This window comes from Halyomorpha halys, unplaced genomic scaffold, assembly GCF_000696795.3.
Source record: "Halyomorpha halys isolate HHAL.00 unplaced genomic scaffold, Hhal_1.1 Scaffold126.1, whole genome shotgun sequence".
Lineage (NCBI taxonomy): Eukaryota > Metazoa > Arthropoda > Insecta > Hemiptera > Pentatomidae > Halyomorpha > Halyomorpha halys.
In genome coordinates, this window is record NW_027112074.1 from 2,241,422 (window position 1) to 2,260,899 (window position 19,478).

Consider the following 19,478-nt stretch of genomic DNA (forward strand, 5'->3'; position numbering starts at 1 on the left):
CCTGAGGATCCCTGAGCCCACTCTATCCCCCACGTGTGAGGGGTAGAGCAGAGCTCGAGAGATCCCAGCGCATCACTGGTAATGAGCCAGTGGAGGCCTTGAAAACAATTAACGTTGCCATATCATTGTTAATACTGCTCCGATTTTTGGTCATTTTTTTTTCTTCTTTGAGGCAAAAAATTAAAATGACAAATTATATTTGTCATGTACATACTATCTAAAATATAAATAGTGTTTAAATAAAAACTCTTCCTGTGCCTCGCGATTTTCAAAATATTGAAAAAATTCCGGAGTTACTCTACAAAGTCCAGTAAAAAATTTGTTAGGAGTGAAACAAAGTTGATATTCGTTTTCAGCACCTCGAGAAACCCCTATATACGAATTTTCGGAAAAATTGGAAAATAAAATTTTTTAGTCCGAAATTTTCGCCCTGCATCGTACGTACGCCTTCGTTTTCTTTTTAAAAATCTAAAAAATAGAAATAACCTCAATACTACTCGACTGATCTAGACCAAACTTGGCAGTTTTCAGGGCTCTAAAAGATGCACCAAAAGGCACAAAGCGGGCATAATTAAACAAATTAGAACCTGAGATATTAAGTTAAACGTGAGAATTTTTCCCCCTCATTTGAAACCCACATTTTCCCCTCAAAAAAGCTTCAAATATAACTTTTGTCGATTATAAGGCTATAAGAGCAGACATTCAGCTTTCCAACGGTACTATTAACGCGACAATCGGATAAAAGGGAGAGGAGTTATTAACGGTTATATGATAAAAAAAAAAGGCTCGGATGGAAACGAGGTGAAAAATGAATGATTTTTAATTTCTTCCAAGAATGGTATTTAGTACTTTGAGACAACCCTGAAAACGAATATGATGTTTTTTTTAATTTACCGACCACCTCTACCCCGGGCTTCACGCTTACTATTGTTCATAACTTCTTTTCTACTCAAGAATCTCGGGAGTTCATCATCTTTAAACCTTCCCACGGCGAAATGGAACTTAAAGAAAAAAAAACCACATAAATCGGTCCAAAAATAACTAAGTCTATCGAGGACAAAGATTCGAAAGCTCCCTTTTATATATATAGAGATATAAATTCAATATTAATTTCGATGCACCCCGTAGTTTCTAATCTTGCATCCTCTTCCATTCCTGACAATCATCCGAGGCGCCTGAAAAGAAGATGGCCACGAGACCAGCTAATGTAAAATGTCATTAGAGTGCTACCAATGGGTAGTTTCTCTACACGCCTGTAACACTCCAATTTAACTTAGATTGGATTTAATAAATGTATTATAATGTACAGTTGTAAATAGCAATAAATAAATATTAAAAAAAAAAAATTCGAAGTATAAGTTTATAGATTATTAAATTCAATTCATTTGAATCATATACTTGAGAAAGTTAACAAGAAGCCCAATTATCTTTTTAATGTAAATTATTGTTATTATGAATGTTTTACTTTCTGTTATAAAATAATAATTTGGGGAAGACATTGGCTGTAGTTGATGTATCGGTACTGTACTGGGGACAGCTGAGAGTTGGCGGGGGCCGGCGCAGGCCCAGTGCGAGGCCCCGGGCAGGAATCTGCCTCCGGACGGCATGTGATCAGGCCCTCAAATGTTTTCTCCGTCATCGGAAAAGGTAAATAAACAATCATATATTTATCATTTCCAATTAATTATATGCCGTATTATTAATTCTATATAGCATAGTCCTTTAAAACAACAAAAAAATCACGTTTAAAAAAAAAAAAAAAAAATTAATGCTTCATTCTAGAAACATCTCGAAAGAATCATCGAAGTCAGAAAAACATATATATATGTGTCCTCTAAAATGATGGTGGGGATGAGATGTCTCAAGAATAATGTGTTGATTTTTATTATTTCAAAAAATCAAATTATTTTTGTTAACAATTTAAGAGATATTACAGCTTAGAGGACGATATGGTATAAAACTTTTTAACAATTTATCATTTTTCAATAGTAAAAAAAAACTATAAATCATTAAAGATTACTTAATATTTTTAAAAGAGATTTATAAGTAATAACTTCATGAATGAATGCTGATCTCAAAACAATAATCAAATCAATTACTTAGCCCAACAGATATTTATTTCATTTTTTGTATATATTTTTTATATTGAACGAAGTTTGCTAAAAAAGATTTATTCTTTATGCTACTCTGTATACATTTGTTTATATATCGCTGCTTTCCTTGAATAGTGGCTCATCAGACAAGAAGTTTTCGTTTTATTTTGAAATAGACGTGTTCGTGAGATATTACCGTAGACAGGGGTCACTTTCTCTATTGTGGTCTCCCAAAGCTACGGTTGTCAAAAAGTAACCACAGTCCACGGTACAGTATATTGAAAGCGTCAAATACAAAATAAAATAACTTTTTGTTTTTTCAGATGCTCCACTGTTCAAGCAAAGCCGTGTTATACCCTGAATATGAAATTGACCAATTCACTGTATCGACAGTAATGTAAACAAAGCCTGTATAAAAGTAAACACAAGTCAATTTTAAACGAAAAAAAACTTTTCTTTTTATTTCTCAATAGTTAAACAAATCCTATCTTCAGAATTTTCATATTTCCTTCAATACTTTCACATTTAATTTTATGTACATGAATAATATTATGCTTTTCTATTCATATATAAATCCCTAATCTCATCCCTTACACTATATATAACTTACATTAACAAGTTTTAATAAAAATATGTACATTTTTTTTATAAATACAAAAATGTATAACGGCTTGCATTATTATTTATTGACAAATGATGTATCAGGAATGGTTAACTGTATATATGAATTACGGTCCTCAAAACAAAACAATTCACTATGAAAGTGTGTCCGTCAACGCTTTAGGACATGTTCACGATCCAAGATTTTCATTGATACGAATCATTTAGGATATAATAAATAAATTCATGTATTGCAACAGTATTGATGGAAAAAAGAAGATGGCCCGGGTGCAGTCAAAGAAAACTCAAATAGAGATTAGACTATTTATCATTGAGCCAACATTTCGTCCCACGCTGCAGGGCTTCGTCAGGGCTTACAGACAAAAGTGCAAGCTAAAGTCACTTGATGTAACAAAAAATTACAGTAAATACGATAAGTGATAAAAAAGTAAAAGCAATAAGTAAATTAGTTGTAAACAGGGAAAATAAATATATAATGTAGAAGGGAGTTATTGTGAAATGGATGAGGATAATATAAACTAAGTTCGAGACAATTTAGTAATTTCATAAAAATAATTAAAAAAAAAAACGTAATGGTCTACAAAATCACCGTGAACAACTCGACTTATTCCTACATGATAAACACATTGACATTGCCCTACTGACTGAAACTCATTTTACACAAAGAACCCACTTTTACATACGTGACTACATCACTTATATATCAGAGCACCCAGACAATACTTACTATGATGGTTCTTGCATCCTTATCTTATTCCCTTATTCCTTCCAATCCAACTGATGCTATTCAATCAACCTCGGTTATTATTTCAACTCGCCCTTTATATGTTACCTTTTCAGCTGTATATTGTCCTGGTAATAAACTTTCTTATAACCTCCTTGATTCCACCCTTCATGCTGGAGGAGACTAAAATGCTAAGCACAAACGATGGGGATGCTGCACATACAGATTTCGTGGTAACATCATATCCCGTGTTTCCACCTCCAATACCTATTCAATTTTCCCAAAAATCCGACTTATTGGCCTACATCCCTCAAAAAGGACCCTGATATCCTTGACATATTTATTACCTCCCAGATTTCTTCCTCTCAAGCCATTGTTGAATCCCTGGACGACGTTTCATCAGATCATACTCCAATTCTGCTTTTTTTACATTTAAGCTTTGTACTTAAGCTCTCCACTCATTCATTGATAACAGAAAGGGTTGACTGGGACAAATTTAAGTATGACCTGGAAAGTAAACTGGACTTAAACATTTGACAGAAGAGAAAACAAGACATTGACGAAGCTATTGAAAAACTCACATCAACAATAGCATGTTCGTATCATATTAAGGGAAAAATGCAGAGTAAGATCGAAGTGGCATAGGACCAGATATCCAACTGACAAAAGGTATTACACCACATTGACTAACAAACTAAAAATAGAAATCAGAAAATACAAAATTCAAAATTTAATACTGTAATCATCAAAATATAACTACTGACACATCATTATGGAGGACCACCAAAAATCTGTTGAATTTCTAAGATTTTAACCACCCACTTCTCACTGAATCCCAAACCTGGACCAGAAATGACGCAGAAAAATCACATTCAGATAATACCTTTCTAAAACCTTTATTCCACATCCTGATATCCTTAACCCAATTCACCTTGAATGTATTGAAGCAGAAATATTTCGCTCCAAATGACCCTCCCACCTAAAGCATTTCATCCTTTAGAAATATCCAGCATCATTCAAAGATTACCTACTCCCAAAGCGCCTGGATACGACCTAATAACGTCCCACATCTTTAAACTTCTTCCTCGAAAATACTTTATGGTATTATCCTTTATCCGATTATCCACATCAAGTCCCACATCTTTATCCTATTCCTCAACTACGCCTCAAATAACGCCGTACTCCGTTCTACATATGTTCCTGACCCATGGCAATTATCTATGGTTAAAATGATACCCAAACCCCAAAAGCCGCCAGAATACACACCCCCCTACCGTCCTATCTCTCTATTACCGATCATGGGCAAAATCCTGGAAAACTGGAAAAATGCCTATACCCCATCCTAGATATCAATCATATAATCCCTGATTACCAGTTTGGATTCCGAATATCCCACTCCACTATACAGCAATGTCATCGTGTGGTAGACGTCTCGTCTTCTTTGGAGCGAGGGAGTCTTTTTCGATTTAGAACAGGCTTTTGATTGAGTCCGGCACCCAGGACTACTTTACAAATTCCGTAAATTCCTAACTTCTACATACTTTCTCACTGATTGATTATTATTATTCACAAATTCTATTAAGTTATATATATATCGCTTAATACAACTCCACCTTCACTTATCTTATGACTATCCATATCCATACAAGTCGTAACACTTACTAGTCAAATGGTCCAAGTTTCCATTTAATTACAAAAGATTAATTTATATGACTATAATGAGACCTATTTGACAATATGCTATTAAATATCAGGGCTCAACCAAAACCCCCAAAATCCTGAACTCCACTTTGTCTCTAATAAAATCATTCAGAATGTTCCATATGTAGCCGATGTAACACGAACTATTAATCAATCCTACCATAATAAAAATATAAATAAATGAAATTGCTAACCTAACCAAACCAAACGGTTGGTCTTGGTTCCTATTCCTATTCTAATCGTCCGAAGCGTCTGAAAAGAAGATGAATCTTCTAATGTAGAAATGTTTAGCTCAAAAACAGTTGTAAATCTCAAGCAATAAAGAAAATAATTAATTATTAACAAACAATCACAACTTATATGAGATGTCCTCATTATCGCTCTCACTTTTGCCAAAAGGGATAACCGATGGACCAGACTCCCTTGAATGTGTAAGAAAACTATGTTGGCTAAATTGAAATATTAAATCATATAATTCCGGTTTTAACACCAGTGGTGGTTCCTGACAAGTCCTCACAAATAATCGTTCACTCTAAATCACATTGCAAAATTATCGTTGTAAGTAGAGACGCCAGCAATTATTGTGATTTTACAACTCCTGTTAAGTTAAAGTAAAGCAGGCAGTGTCATGAAAACTAGAAGTGGAAGTAGGGAACTGGTTTGTGAATTAGATATTAAAATAAACTTCTGTAAAGCAAATTAGACGTTCAGAAACAATTTATTTGGGCGAAATACTGGTGTACAGCCAAAGTGTGCACGCGTTGCCCCGATTATAGCTACTTCCAATGTGCAACCGCCCTCTATCTAATTCTGTGGGGGTTATCAAGCTAAGCAAGTTGCATCTATCAGGATGAAGTCTTTCTGTTTTGTTGTTTTAATCTATACCAAATAAATATTTTCTATCACGGTAAAGTAATTGTATTTTACTTTAATAAAGCTAGGGGGAATACTTTCTCGAATGAAAATTAAAAGGGATAATTCCAAGGTTATGAAGGTTACTCCACATTCCGAGATTATGTTGATTATTGATAAGGTTTTATACCCTAGGCAAATAGGTTAGCCACCTTTGAATTTGTTTTGCGACTTTTACACAATTGTAAATTACTGAAAATAGAAAGACGAACACTATCCCATTATTGTTATCGGCATTATCAGATAAAATACACATGTTCGTATTCCTTTTCAACATAACCATTAGATGACTTTGTCACCATTTCGTAGTATGTCCTGATTGGAGATGATTTCGCGACCGAGTCAGACAAAGAAAAGTTTAAAAATATATAATGTAGCCGACAGTCCAAGGTTTCAAGTGGTTAACTAGGACTTTCACATTATTTCCATTTAGTTTTTCATCATCCGATCTGATCACGTGATATTATTCAAATTGGAAAATAGCTTCAAAATGGAGAGATATATTCCAATAAGCCCCTATGTCACAATCTCACAAGAGATCATAAAAAAGGTAATCCCGGGGACCCGCCCCACTAAGACCCCCAGGGGTGGGGGCTTTTTTAAAATATAAAAATGTTTTTTTATATAAAAACATTTAATATAACTTTAAATTTTTATTTTCTTAATTATGTTATTTTTACTTACTTATTCAATTATCTATATATAAATTTTATTTTCCACTTTTTCCTTCACTTTATTTTTATTAATTTCATTCTGAATAATCATTTAATATATGTCATTCTGTTTATATTTTCTTCTTCTTTATTTTTTGTAATCATTGGTTGTTATCTTGTTCTTTGTTCTCAGCCCTGATGAAGGCTAGAAATTCTGGCCGAAACGTTGGCACTATTAAATAAGTTATATCAACTTATTTGTGTTATATTCTGACCGCATCCCCCAACCAGGTTATTGATATGTTCAAATGATACAAGGACTATTGCAGTAATAAATTTAATAAAATATATTGCAGTTGAGTTAGCCATTCTGATCAATTCTTACTTGCTCTATTATTGATACTTCAATAAATGTGGCCAGGCTTTGGGCTGTATTCCTTCTGTGCCACACTGGGCACCATAGGTCTAGTCTAGCTGTTATTTTTAAAATTTTATTCATTTAAAAAATTATAGTCAATAAGGTCCTAGATGACATCAAGCAGTCGGAGCCAAAATGACACAGAAAAATGATAGACATAAGTGAAATGTAATTATTACAATTTTGACAATTAGGAGATTATGGAGGCTATACAACTTTTAAGCTAGATAAGTACAATATGAATTGATCTTGAGTGATAATAATAACTAATAATTCAATTAACATCTACAGTTATTTACTGTTATCAATTAACATATATGAAAATAAAGTAAGAAATAAAAATAAAATAATAATTATTAGAAAATATTAATAATAGAAATAACTCTAAGGGCTTTGAAGTGAATGATAAAGCTGAAAATTTGCAATTAGTTAATTAATATAATAATTAAAATAAAACGAGATTATACAGAATGTGATAAAAATAAAGATCCAGTATCTATTACTAAGCACTAACGATTTTAAGATTTTCTGCTACAATTTTTGATAACTGCAGCACTGGCACTATAGCTACGATCCTATATCTCTATAACATTCTATCTTAATATCGATTCAAATAATGCTACGTACGCCATTATTAAAGCTTCTCTGTTAAGTACAAATTGGAGGTAATAAATTTTTATGAGCATACTCTTAATCTCTTATTGCCTTACTGTATGCCAGTAACGAAGAAAGGATGATAATCTCCCTGCGGTATCTGCCAGTTAGTAATGGCAAATGATTAGTAGTATTAGGTATTGGTTTCCACAATGGTTGGCAGATTGATCTTGTTTAATTCAGATATTCTCTCGGGTTAATTTTGGGTACACTTTTGGGGAATATTACCCGAATCAACTATAATTTGCTTGTAAGCTGGTTGGTGACTGTATTTGAAATAAATTAAGCATGATGAAAAAGGGAAATGCAACCACTATTCTTGAATGAGAGAGAGAGAAATACTTTATTCATCCATGCTGCCCAAATACATCGGGTTGCTACGTTACACAGCATACTTATCAATTCGTGATCGGACATATATAAATTACATATAATTACATGGCATAATAAAATAGAAAGAAAACAATTTTTTCCCTACAGTTTCCTTTTACAATCGATTTCAGACTATACATCGAATACAAATATTTCAATTCATTCCCTTTTTCTTTCTCTCTCCTGTTCCTTCAATTTCACAATTTCACAATTTTTATTTCACCTGATTAAACAAAAATTGAACAAATTCACTCTCTCGATTTCGCCAAGATCGCAATATCCCCGATGCTAACACCTAGGCCTTCTAAGAAGCTCCCTGTTCTATCTGATATTGTTCCGCGAGATCCAAACCAGAGGCCTCTTACGGTGAACACTCTCCGAAGGTCCCGCGGAATTTTTCCTTAAGGAAAGGGACGCATTTTTCGTATATTTTCTTTTTTTCCCTTTCCACTCCACCTTCCTGTTCGAGGTCATTACTTTCAAATCTTACCGTCGGATTCAAGACCAGAGCCGTGCCTCCGATTTTTGTAAATGCGACAATATCGGCATATCTTACGGATACGTCGGTGTCAACACAATAGACCTCCTCGAAGCAGGTGAAGTCTTTTCTTTTAAGGAACTTCATCAATTCTTCTTTGACCCTGTGGTGCCGGTATAAAGAGGGAGTTGTTGGGGCATTTTCCCAATACACGAGCTGGTGTTTCAGACTCTCTGCCGCATTTGCGACAGAGGGACCCAACTTCTCCTTGCTGTCCACTGGCTCCTGGTACTCCACGCAGGGGTGCGTAGTTGATATTAAGTTTCAGGGCGTTCGCCCCTTCTGACTCCGAGAGTACCTGCTTCTCACATATATATCTATTAGCTTTCGGGGTCTCTTTGAAATGGCGAACACCAATACCTGGCCATCTTCAATTGCCCCATTCTTCAAAAGCATTCTCACGCAACGACTGTCGTAGAGCTCTCACACTTTTGTTGCCCTTATCCACCCCAAGTCTATCAGCATATGCCGCGATTTCGGCTTCATAATTGAATGTAAACTGGAATAGGGCATCCGTAACATTCGACAGTCGTTGGGCAATGGACCAATGCTGTAGTGGAGCTTCCCATTGACAGCGGATCAGACCCAGTCCTCGATACCTCCTGGGTGCGTACAGAATCACCGACGAGGTGTTAGCGGGGAGCCCAATGATGGCCTTGATACTCCTGCGGATATTGGTATCAATGGCCTCCAATATCGCGGGACGTATCTTTGTAAGGAGAGCAGTCTGGAGAGGGTAAACAAGGCCCGGAAACAAGTACTGGTTTACAACGTTGATCTTCTGTTATGGTTTGAGGAGGAATAAGCTCACCAATTTTTCGAGGTTATTCGTTAGCTTTGTCATCACCTCTTCTCCAAATACTAGCTCTCCCGAGAATGTACATCCAAGATATTTGATGGTGCCCTCGGCTTTTGCCGTTTGGATGACCTCTGTATTCTCAAGGGAGAGCTTTGTTGACCGCAGCTCTCCTTTGTCTATGATGATACCCACACTTTTCTTTGCATTTATTGCCAAACCAATCTCCGCGAGCAGCCTCTGGACACTATTTATTATTCTTTCCGCAGAACCCCTGTCGCGCCCTTACAGCTTGATCGTCCGCTAACAGTGTCGTCTAACCACACTCTCTTGGTCAATTTTCAGGTCATATCCAAACTTATTAGCAAACTCCTGATCACAGAGCTCCCCCCGAAAGACGCTGATCTGGCTAGTCGTGTGGCTTCCTATATTAATCTTTATCTTATTTGTGGTTAGGAGAGCCGCAATCACATTTGTAAGGTCGGATGACACACCTCTTGCCTCCTGCGAGCTCATTATGTGTCCATAACCAACATTGTCAAAAGCACCAACCACCTCCAGAAAAACCACCGCGCAATCCTTTTTCCTTTTTTTGTCATCTTTTAGGATTGATTCGATGATTCCGGCGCTTACATGTGCTCCGGGCGGACATTGAATGACGCCCCTTTGACTTTTGTTAAAGGTGACCTGTATTCTCAATTCAATATCAAGAACCTTTTCGATGATTCGGCGCACAATCGAATATGGATAATATGGATTAGTATTGTGTTGTTTAATTAATTTTGACTGTCGATTTGAATGGGATAAAATAGCATAAGAAAAGGTATTACAATTTTCTTGGTTGTGGATTGGCGATAGACTACTGAATTTTTTATGATGGAAATTGATGTTTGGTTATTCTTTTCTCTTTGCACTTCCCTCTGTCCCTTCACCTGCGCGGTGTAGATTACTAACTCATCCTGAATTACTGAACATAAACAAAAAATGATGTTCTGAGGAGTTGTTCGCTCACCGAACCTGTTTGTACAATTGGGTCCAGGACTCCTTCTATTTCCTCAGTTTGCCAAAAGATGGCAGGATATTGATCTCCAATTCAGATATTTAATTTTAAAGTTCTTCTATTTCTTTCTCAAGCAGCCAAGTCCATTTTGACAATATAATTACTCAACGCCTATTGTCCGGCCACAGAGAATCTTAGAAAAACCCAGAAAATCATATACAAAGAACAGTGGTGACTGATGACTTTGAAACCATCCCGTCCGTCGTAGGGAACACTGAAGATATCTTGAGAGAACTCAAAAACAAGTCAGGAGGTAATGATGGACAATCACATAAAGCAGGGTATCAAGAATCGGGCCAAAACAGCAGGCACTCATAGCTCAAGTATATGAAAAGGAAATCTTGCCTGGAGAGTTAAATGAAGCTCCTAGGGATTAGTTTGTTTAATCCTGCTTATAGTAATTTATCGAATAACCTTTACAATAAATAGCCTCTTCCCATTCCTTATCTTCCAACGATCTTCTTTCTTATCTCTTTTATCGTAATTAGTCTTATTATAATTATCAATATAACAAGACAGCCCTTCCCTTAAGGAATGTACTATCAGTGACATACTAGCTGCCACTAACGGAAGAGACGACCAAAGACGAACAATCAACAACCGCTATCAGAAGTAGGCGTGAGTTCCTTTGTTACACCTTGACTCAATCAATCACTGATTCCTCCATCCCTCTTCCTCTATCTCTCAGATAGTCACCTCATATTGACGCCTTATTCTTCCTTCATGTCTTCTGTCTCGTGCAGTTCGATAGGAATTCATTCCTTATAGAAATTTGTTCATTTAAACTGTTTAATTTAGTATAGTACGTGGCATGACCATGCACCGTTTTGAATTTGTAGGCGAATAATCGAAAACAAAAACCTAATTCGTTACTTCATTAAATTAATAAACTAATTAGAAGAGTTTTAGGACGATTAGAAATTCTTTTCCATATAAGATAATGCATGTGTGTAATGTGCATTTGGCACTAGTACTAACAGGGCCCTGTTTCATAATAAAAGCTAATAGTATCAGTTGATAGTATAAGTGTAGAAACTAGTCTAGTAAAAATACTAATACTTATTTTATTCATAATAGGGATGACTATTAGTGATATTACAGGAATTCAAAAATACTAAAGTACAAGTCAGTGTAATTGAATTAAGATAAATCTACAAGACTAATAGTATTAGTTTGTACTTTATTATGAAACCGGGTCCTGGTTGTTTGATATATTTTTGCATGATATTTATTTTCACCACAGGAAGAAAGAAAATGCATTGAGCAAAGTTTCGAATTAGAGTTTTCTACGGAAATACACATAATGAGGTCCCCTGTCGAAGTAACCAATTCTCACAACAATAATATGGTTTGAGTGTCTATGTGCGTGTGTGGACAGTCGAAAACTCAAAAACAAAAAGTTCTATCAAACTAAAAATACATATATTCAAGATTGATATATGCCTGAAATGTTGCAGAAACTTTTTTCATAAAATCGATTTATCGATAGTGCCACTTTACATAATCGATTTTATACTTTGATTGTATAATTTTATAAAAAACGGCTTAAATGATTTTCATTAAACTCGTTATACGAATTGAAAACTAAATGATCTAAATGGTATTATCCTCATTGAAATAGCTCAACGGGGATTTAATGACGAGTATTCAATACATCTTCCTTTGAATTACCTATAATTTTGTTTATTTAACTATTTTGCACTGTTAGCAGTAATAAAAAACGTATAAATATGAACTGTGATATAATTTTGTAATTAAGAAATTGAGACAGCAGTTTAGAAACTGAACAATGAGAGAAGAGCTGCTCTCTACCGATTCCAATCATATGTACACGGCTTTTTATTATTTTCCTTATTTTTCCGTTTAGTGTTAAGTAAATTTCTTTTTCATTAGTTATTATTTATTTACTTTTTTTAATACTTGTTTACTTATACTTTTCACTGTAAATCTTAATTTTAATTCATTTAACTTGCTTTGTTCATTTTTATATAAATGATCACCTATTTTGAATCATATTTAGTCAGGCCTTAAGTTTACTTTTTTTTTTTCATGTTATCTATTATTTTTCTTTGTTACATTATTTTAGTCGTTAGTATCATTGTTGGCTAACATTAAATAGTTTAATTACTATTTGAGTTTTTTTTTTTTTTTTTTTTTTTTTACTGCACCTGGACTAACTTTTATATATTACACATGGTCAATCAGCTATCTTCCAAACTGGAATTTATTGTGTGAAATTTTCGTCTTCTAAGGTGGATGCTGTATGGTATGATGCACTTGATTTTTTGGTTTAACGGTATTTCACAAACAGTTAAATAAAATTATAATGAAGCAGATTTTACGAAATAAATTTGTCTACTTCTCCTAGAAGTTATTGTTTCTTAAAATAATATTACATTAACTTACACCAGTAATGCTGGCACCGCCTGAAATAATGGTTCACTTTTAGGATATAGTAAAAAGTTGGCTTTTCATTGATGTAAAATATATTAATAAATGATTAATTTGATTTATTATCTATATAACACTTAGAGGGACAGTTAGGGTAATGACATTTTCAGAGTTAAAAATTTTAAATGACTAACATAACCTCCGTATCATTATAAACAATATAGCTAAACATACATTGATTAACATTATAAACAGCAGTTAAGCCAAGATCTCAATGTAATTTCATTTTGCTTACAGGAAACTTTAAAATGCTTGCCAGACAAAAATCATAATATATGATCCATGTATTTATTCTTAGGGGACATATGTCTCAGAATAAAATTATTTTTTCATTTCATTTCATAACAACAAATATTAGTCAGGTTCCAAAATACAAAAATAGTAAGGTATTTTGCATACAATAATGTCCTGAACTAATAAATGAAACATCCATAAAGCATCGTAAGCTCTTGAAATACGATAATGTACTGACGGCCTGGTCTGAGAATTAATTCAACTTGTGGAATTCAGAAGAGTCCGTATTGAATTCTTAATTTCATTAATTAATGTCTCATCTTTATTCTACTTATTAACAATTAAATTTTCTCGATACATATTTCGAGTCCAAAAATAATGGACGGTTCGGACGTTACCATTCGACCCATTGCCTTACATAAATAATCAACCGAAACGATGACCATATAAAAACTTCAGCTCGCCTATATCGATCGCGGTAATTACTTGAACACTGCTCCTAATTATACTTTGTGAGTTCGAACTTCTAGAATGAAAATCCAACGATTGGAGTTGGTCTAAGGAGCCACTAGGTGATCTGGGTTATATTATGCAGTAAAATTTCTCCATAACGGACACACACGGGGAACGATATTTTGTCCGCTATACAGATGTGATCGTAAGTAGCTAGTTAAATTAAAGTAGTATAAAGTAGTTTATGTTTGTTGAAGTAGTAGTTTTTATGATATTTGACAAAATATTAATTTATAGTAGTACGGATAACATTTTGGATTTCTGATAAAATATATCTCGGGAACCATAAAACGTCCATATTTCTGCCAGCACTCAAAGTAAAGGTAATTTAACTAACTATAAAGTAGTTTATGTCACGTATCTTCGAAAGAGTAGTAGTTTTTATGTTATTCGCATATGAATATAAATTTAGCACATGAAAATTTGTCCGAACAACAATAAATCAATTTATTTTTGCAAATATCCTGAAAACTTCTACTCCTACGAAGATAAACTACTTTATAGTTTATGCTTTATAAACTTCTTATTTTTCAGTGCATTTTTATATGAAATGTTGCTTTGTAAAAAGCTATATCTCGGGAACTTTTGGTAGTTTGAACGTGTTGGTAGTTTTAAAGATACAGAGCTCCGAATGAAAAATTAGCTTTTTTTTAACGCTTTGAAACAACTGTCATTTTTTAGTTTCCCTACCTATAATTGGCAGATTCATCAATTTTGACTGGAATTTATACATTATTTCCATTAAAGCAATCAGAAATTGCGGTGAAATAGCTGCCATTTTTCCCTCATGGACTCCTGTACTAATAGGTTCCTTTACACGTTTGGCAAAATCGCACACATCCAAGCATGTGGATTGGTTATCTGTTACAAGCTGGTCACAGATAAATGTTTGTGCTTTCTGTGTTTTAATTAAAGAATTTCCCCAACCTTAAGATTTAATAATTAACGTTAGTTTAAGATTTTAAAATTATATCGATCCAGTGTAAATCAAATTGTCGTTAATGAACTTTAACAGTCTATTTTTTATTTAACATATCATAAACATATATTTAAAAAGACATTTATTTCTAGAAAATTAAACTAAAAAGTTGCAGATTAATATTCTTGAACAAAGGTTGAAATTAGAGGTTATGCAGTAATATTTATGTGATTTTTTATAATCTGCAATCTACTTAGCTGATATGTAAAATTCTTTTCATTTCGCCTACCTTTATTTTCTTCCTTTCTATAATTAAAATTAAGTTAATGGAATGTAAAAGCCAAAAAAATTCAAAAGAACATCATAACAAGCGTGTAGGTACCGATGTTTGTTGCCTCCTTTGTTTTAACCAAGCATTTGTATGTCTATCCATAGCCATATGCACCTTTAGTAAGGAAAAACCGATACGATTTTAATATTATTTAAAAAAATAAATAAATAAAGAAACATTCAAGTGAAATCACGCCTCAACCATAGCTTTGTAGAAAACTTTTTTTTTTTTTTACGAATACTTCCGGAATGTCTCCATTCCCTTTTTAAAGGTATACGTATTTTTTCGAACTAGTGGTATACAACAACGTAAGCAACGATATATTAATAAAAATTACGATTAAAGTGGAATATATAAAATAAGAGGAAAGAATTTTTCAAAAAATGAGAGGAAATTTACAATAAAACAATAAAAACAAACTGAAAAATCTTTTCTTTTATTGCATATCTTATTTGCTATGTTATTTATTACTTTATCATTTTTAATATTTATTCTATATTTAATGTATATTAATTTTAACATAGTTGGTTGATTTTTTTAAATTTATATTTGTTCCTCAAGTATCTTTCATATATGTTCTCCATTATTCTGATAAAGGCACATTGGGTTGAAACCAAAATATGAAAGGGTAAAAGAAGGGAAGGAAAAGAAAATAAGAGAGAAAGGGGAAAGGAGGGGAAAATCATGAAAAAGAAAAAGAGGAAAAGAAGTCATGTTCCACTGTTATATATTACTAATGTTTATAATTATCATTGTATACTTGTATAGGCTTATTTATCGTAAGATTAAAAGTATCGTCTGATTAGACTAAAATAAGTATGCTGTGTGACTAGCAGTCCAATGAAGTTGGGCAATACAACTTTGTATTTTAATAAAGTTTTTACATACATTTTTTCAGTAATTTGTAGTTAATACTTAATGCATACTGTTTGTCTAATATAAATACCGTAATACATATATTAAATATTTATGACTTTCCCTCACAATTAATGACTGCAAATATAAATCTAAAATTATAAATTTCCTATGATATTTCATGATTGTTATGAGCTGTGGAGGAGCGGTGTAAAAAGTTCAGAAAGGGAACGATATCTGAGTACGCGTTCGGTAATGAATGGATTAAAATCCATCATCAATTTATGCCTTATTGGGAATGGAGGGAACCCCACAAAGGAGGGGTGTCCGTGAAGTAAACTTTCATCGAATAAATAAAAATCTGTGTAGTTGATTAAAAAAAACAATTTTTTTAAATGTCTAATCGATGTACTTTTCATCTCATGTTTTCTAATTATAACTTACAACTAACGTGCGAAAATTGAACAATTTAATTTCTTGAATTTCCGAATCGACCTTGCGCACGATCAAACTCCTAAAAATAAAAACCTCAATTTATGCCATAATATATTGAAAATTTTATGCTTGAAGCTACGTTCAATCGTCGAGTGTTTGGCATGTTTTATGGGTTAGAGAATATGAGGACACGCAGTCGATAAGCTTCTAACTGTACCAGTGACGTCTGATCCACCTATTTATCGACTTCTGGAACTTCGGATGAACTAAAAGATAGAGATCAGGTCTCTCTTCAGAGTTAATTTCTGCTAGATGATGGGCTTGAAAATTTAACATTTTACAGCTCTGCTCTGGAAAGGTCATAACCAAGTCCCAAATTTTTATGCAATTTAAATTTGCTTGATTTTATTAATCTGCAACGAAACCGTGTACTATGCTATTAGCCACGTTTTATTTTGCACATCTGACGATAAATGCATATTGGAAGAAGATAGTTGACCGCATGTATCAAGTAGGTTGTAAGAAGATAGTCCGGGTGGAATTGGATAATAGGTACATAATAATAGAAAAACTATCTAATGTTAGCCAACGTTTCTGCCCATTTCATCAAAGCTAAATGAAAACAAGGTAGAAACATTGTAAGAAGAGGAAAAAACATGGAATAAATATACAAAGAAAGAAATAATCTAAAAGAAAAAAATATTTATGAAGAAAATAGAAAGACATTTTAAGTCCAAGAACTATAAAAATAGATGAATAGGAAAATAATTAATAGTAAGAACAGCCATTTGTGATAATTTCCTATTTAATAATTAGTTTCCTTTGGCTATTTCTATATTACCTTAACTTAAAAAATTCTCTCTTTTTTTCTTTTGGATAATGTCTTACTTTCTTTGTATATTTATTATAATTTTTGTCACTCATTACAATGTTTGTATTAACCTAAACATTGGTTAACATTAAATAGTTTTTCTTCAATTATGTACCTATATTGACCTCCACCCGGACTATATTCGTACAATCACCCCACTTTGCCGGGGTTCGTCAGTGCTAAATGAAAACAAGATAAAAAAATTGTAATAAGTGACAAAAATTACAATAAGTATACAAAGAAAGTAAGACATAAAAATAATAAAAAAAAACAAAAAAAAAAACGACATCTTAACCTTAGAAAGCATAAATAAAGCCGAAATAAACTAATTATTGAATAGGAAATTATCACAAAACGCTGTAATTATTTTCCTATTCATCTATTTTTATAGTTTTTTGTCTCTTTCTTTTTTTAATTTTTTTTTCTTTGGTATAATTTCTTACTTTCTTTCTATATTTATTCTATGTTATTGTAACTTCTTACAATGTTGTATGTCGTTTTCATTTAGCACTGATGAAGCCCAGCGAATGGGGTCGAAACGTTAGTTAACGTTAAATAGTTTTTTTTACTATTGTGTACCTGTATCGACCGCCACCCGGACTATCTCTACTACTATAAATTCATATATTTGCATATTTGGGACATTTCAGCTAAAAAAAAAAAAAATAAGAAATTCAGAGACAACAATGAAGAGGAAATTTTATAGTACATTGAAAGTTCATATTCATTTGATTAGTAATACAACAAACAATATAATAAATGCCACCTTCAACAAATAATATAATAAATACTATCTTCAACAAATAATATAATAAATGATACCTTCAAGAATAATATAATTAATGTTGCTTTAATCAAACAATATAATAAATGCTACCTCCAACAAACAATATGATAAATGCTACCTTCAACAAACAATATAATAAATGCTAACTTCAACAATTCGCTTCTAACAATAGGTGTGAATTTTTTTCATTTTTCTAAATTATATTTCTCCTTCTTGTCCGTTTTAAACATTACACTCCGTTTCAACTTTTTTTTTTTTGTTCCTAACTTTCGTTGCGTGTGATAATATTTATTATTTTTAACAAAAGTAACTTTATCATTTAGTTCAATGTGAAAATTCTGGATTAACCCTCCAACCAACGATGAAACCCTTTTATTGTTTATCGCAACTATTGATTAAAATATATCAAGAGAAAATAAAATGGATCTCTACATGTCCATACAGATGAACTCTATCCTTATTTTTCTTTCTGTTACACACGCTACCTGATCAGGGATTGTTTTAGATAATACAAGAAATTGTATCACCGATGATACAATCCCGATAAAAGTTTTAAACGCCTTAAGATTTCGATTGGTGTTATTGTATAATCTTACAGTTATCCAATAACTGTAAGAGCGTCTATCGCTTAATAACATGGTTGGAATGGAGTTAATGAAATCGGCATCGCAATTTTTCTATATCATGACGATCATATTTTTAATGTTTAGATCTAAAACTAAAACTTTCAATTTTTAAATTGTATCTTACATCATGTTTCTCATTTATTTACTAATAAACTTAGGTTTATGTTTTATTAGGTTTTGTTTCTTGTTTATTATTTGTTTTACTTATATACTTTGGTGTATTTTTTAGCTATCCAATTGTATATTTAAATATAGTGGATTAAATATATTGCATAAATATTGGAGCTCTGGTTATGACCTAGTTAAAATGAAATAAAAATTTCAAAACATGTAAAGGCTAGGAGGGTTGTACATACTTGGAAACCTTGTTTAATTAATATATAAAAAAAAATATATTTATATATAATATGAGCAGTTATCCTGAGTAAAGGATAAAAGGACAGGATAGAGAGAGAGAAGAGAAGACACAGTGCTCGAGGACACTTATTCAAAGGCAGGACTAACGAGACAGGCCACTCAGCCAACCAGGACCGTCTTCAAGTTTTCAAAAACCCTCTACTTCGCCTCATATCGCCACTGTTTTCATTTTACTAGCCTTTTCACTGGCACAAGCTCCTTCTGCATAATGTATGCATTGTTCTTCTTCCAAGGCTTCCCTCCATTTTTAATATCAAGACGTCTGGAGTTTTCTCTCGACTAAACTTTTAACCACAATAACACGGGAGAAGGAAAACTAAAATATATTGTAGAACCTTTATTTTTTTTTAATATAGTATTTGCATTCAGGGAGTAACCCTATATAAATATAGGCTATTTTCAGTTACATAACAAACATTAAATTTTTTAAATTATATTATTTCAAAATTTTTTGAGACAAGGTAATTATTTATTAAATAAAACCAAAAATTGTATCC

General features: G+C 32.8%; 1 protein-coding gene and 1 long non-coding RNA gene across 2 annotated transcripts in view; one reads left to right on the forward strand and one right to left on the reverse strand.

The window, feature by feature from the left end:
* LOC136796398 (uncharacterized) overlaps positions 1 to 19,478 on the reverse strand; it is a 228,557-nt gene that overhangs the window by 56,058 nt on the left and 153,021 nt on the right. The window lies entirely within an intron of this gene.
* Positions 1,630 to 19,478, forward strand: part of LOC106678144 (carboxypeptidase D) — a 184,728-nt gene continuing 166,879 nt past the window's right edge. The window contains exon 1 of the mRNA XM_067050029.1: positions 1,630 to 1,647. The gene's annotated coding sequence lies outside the window, so the exon portion shown is untranslated. The remainder of the gene's footprint in view (positions 1,648 to 19,478) is intronic.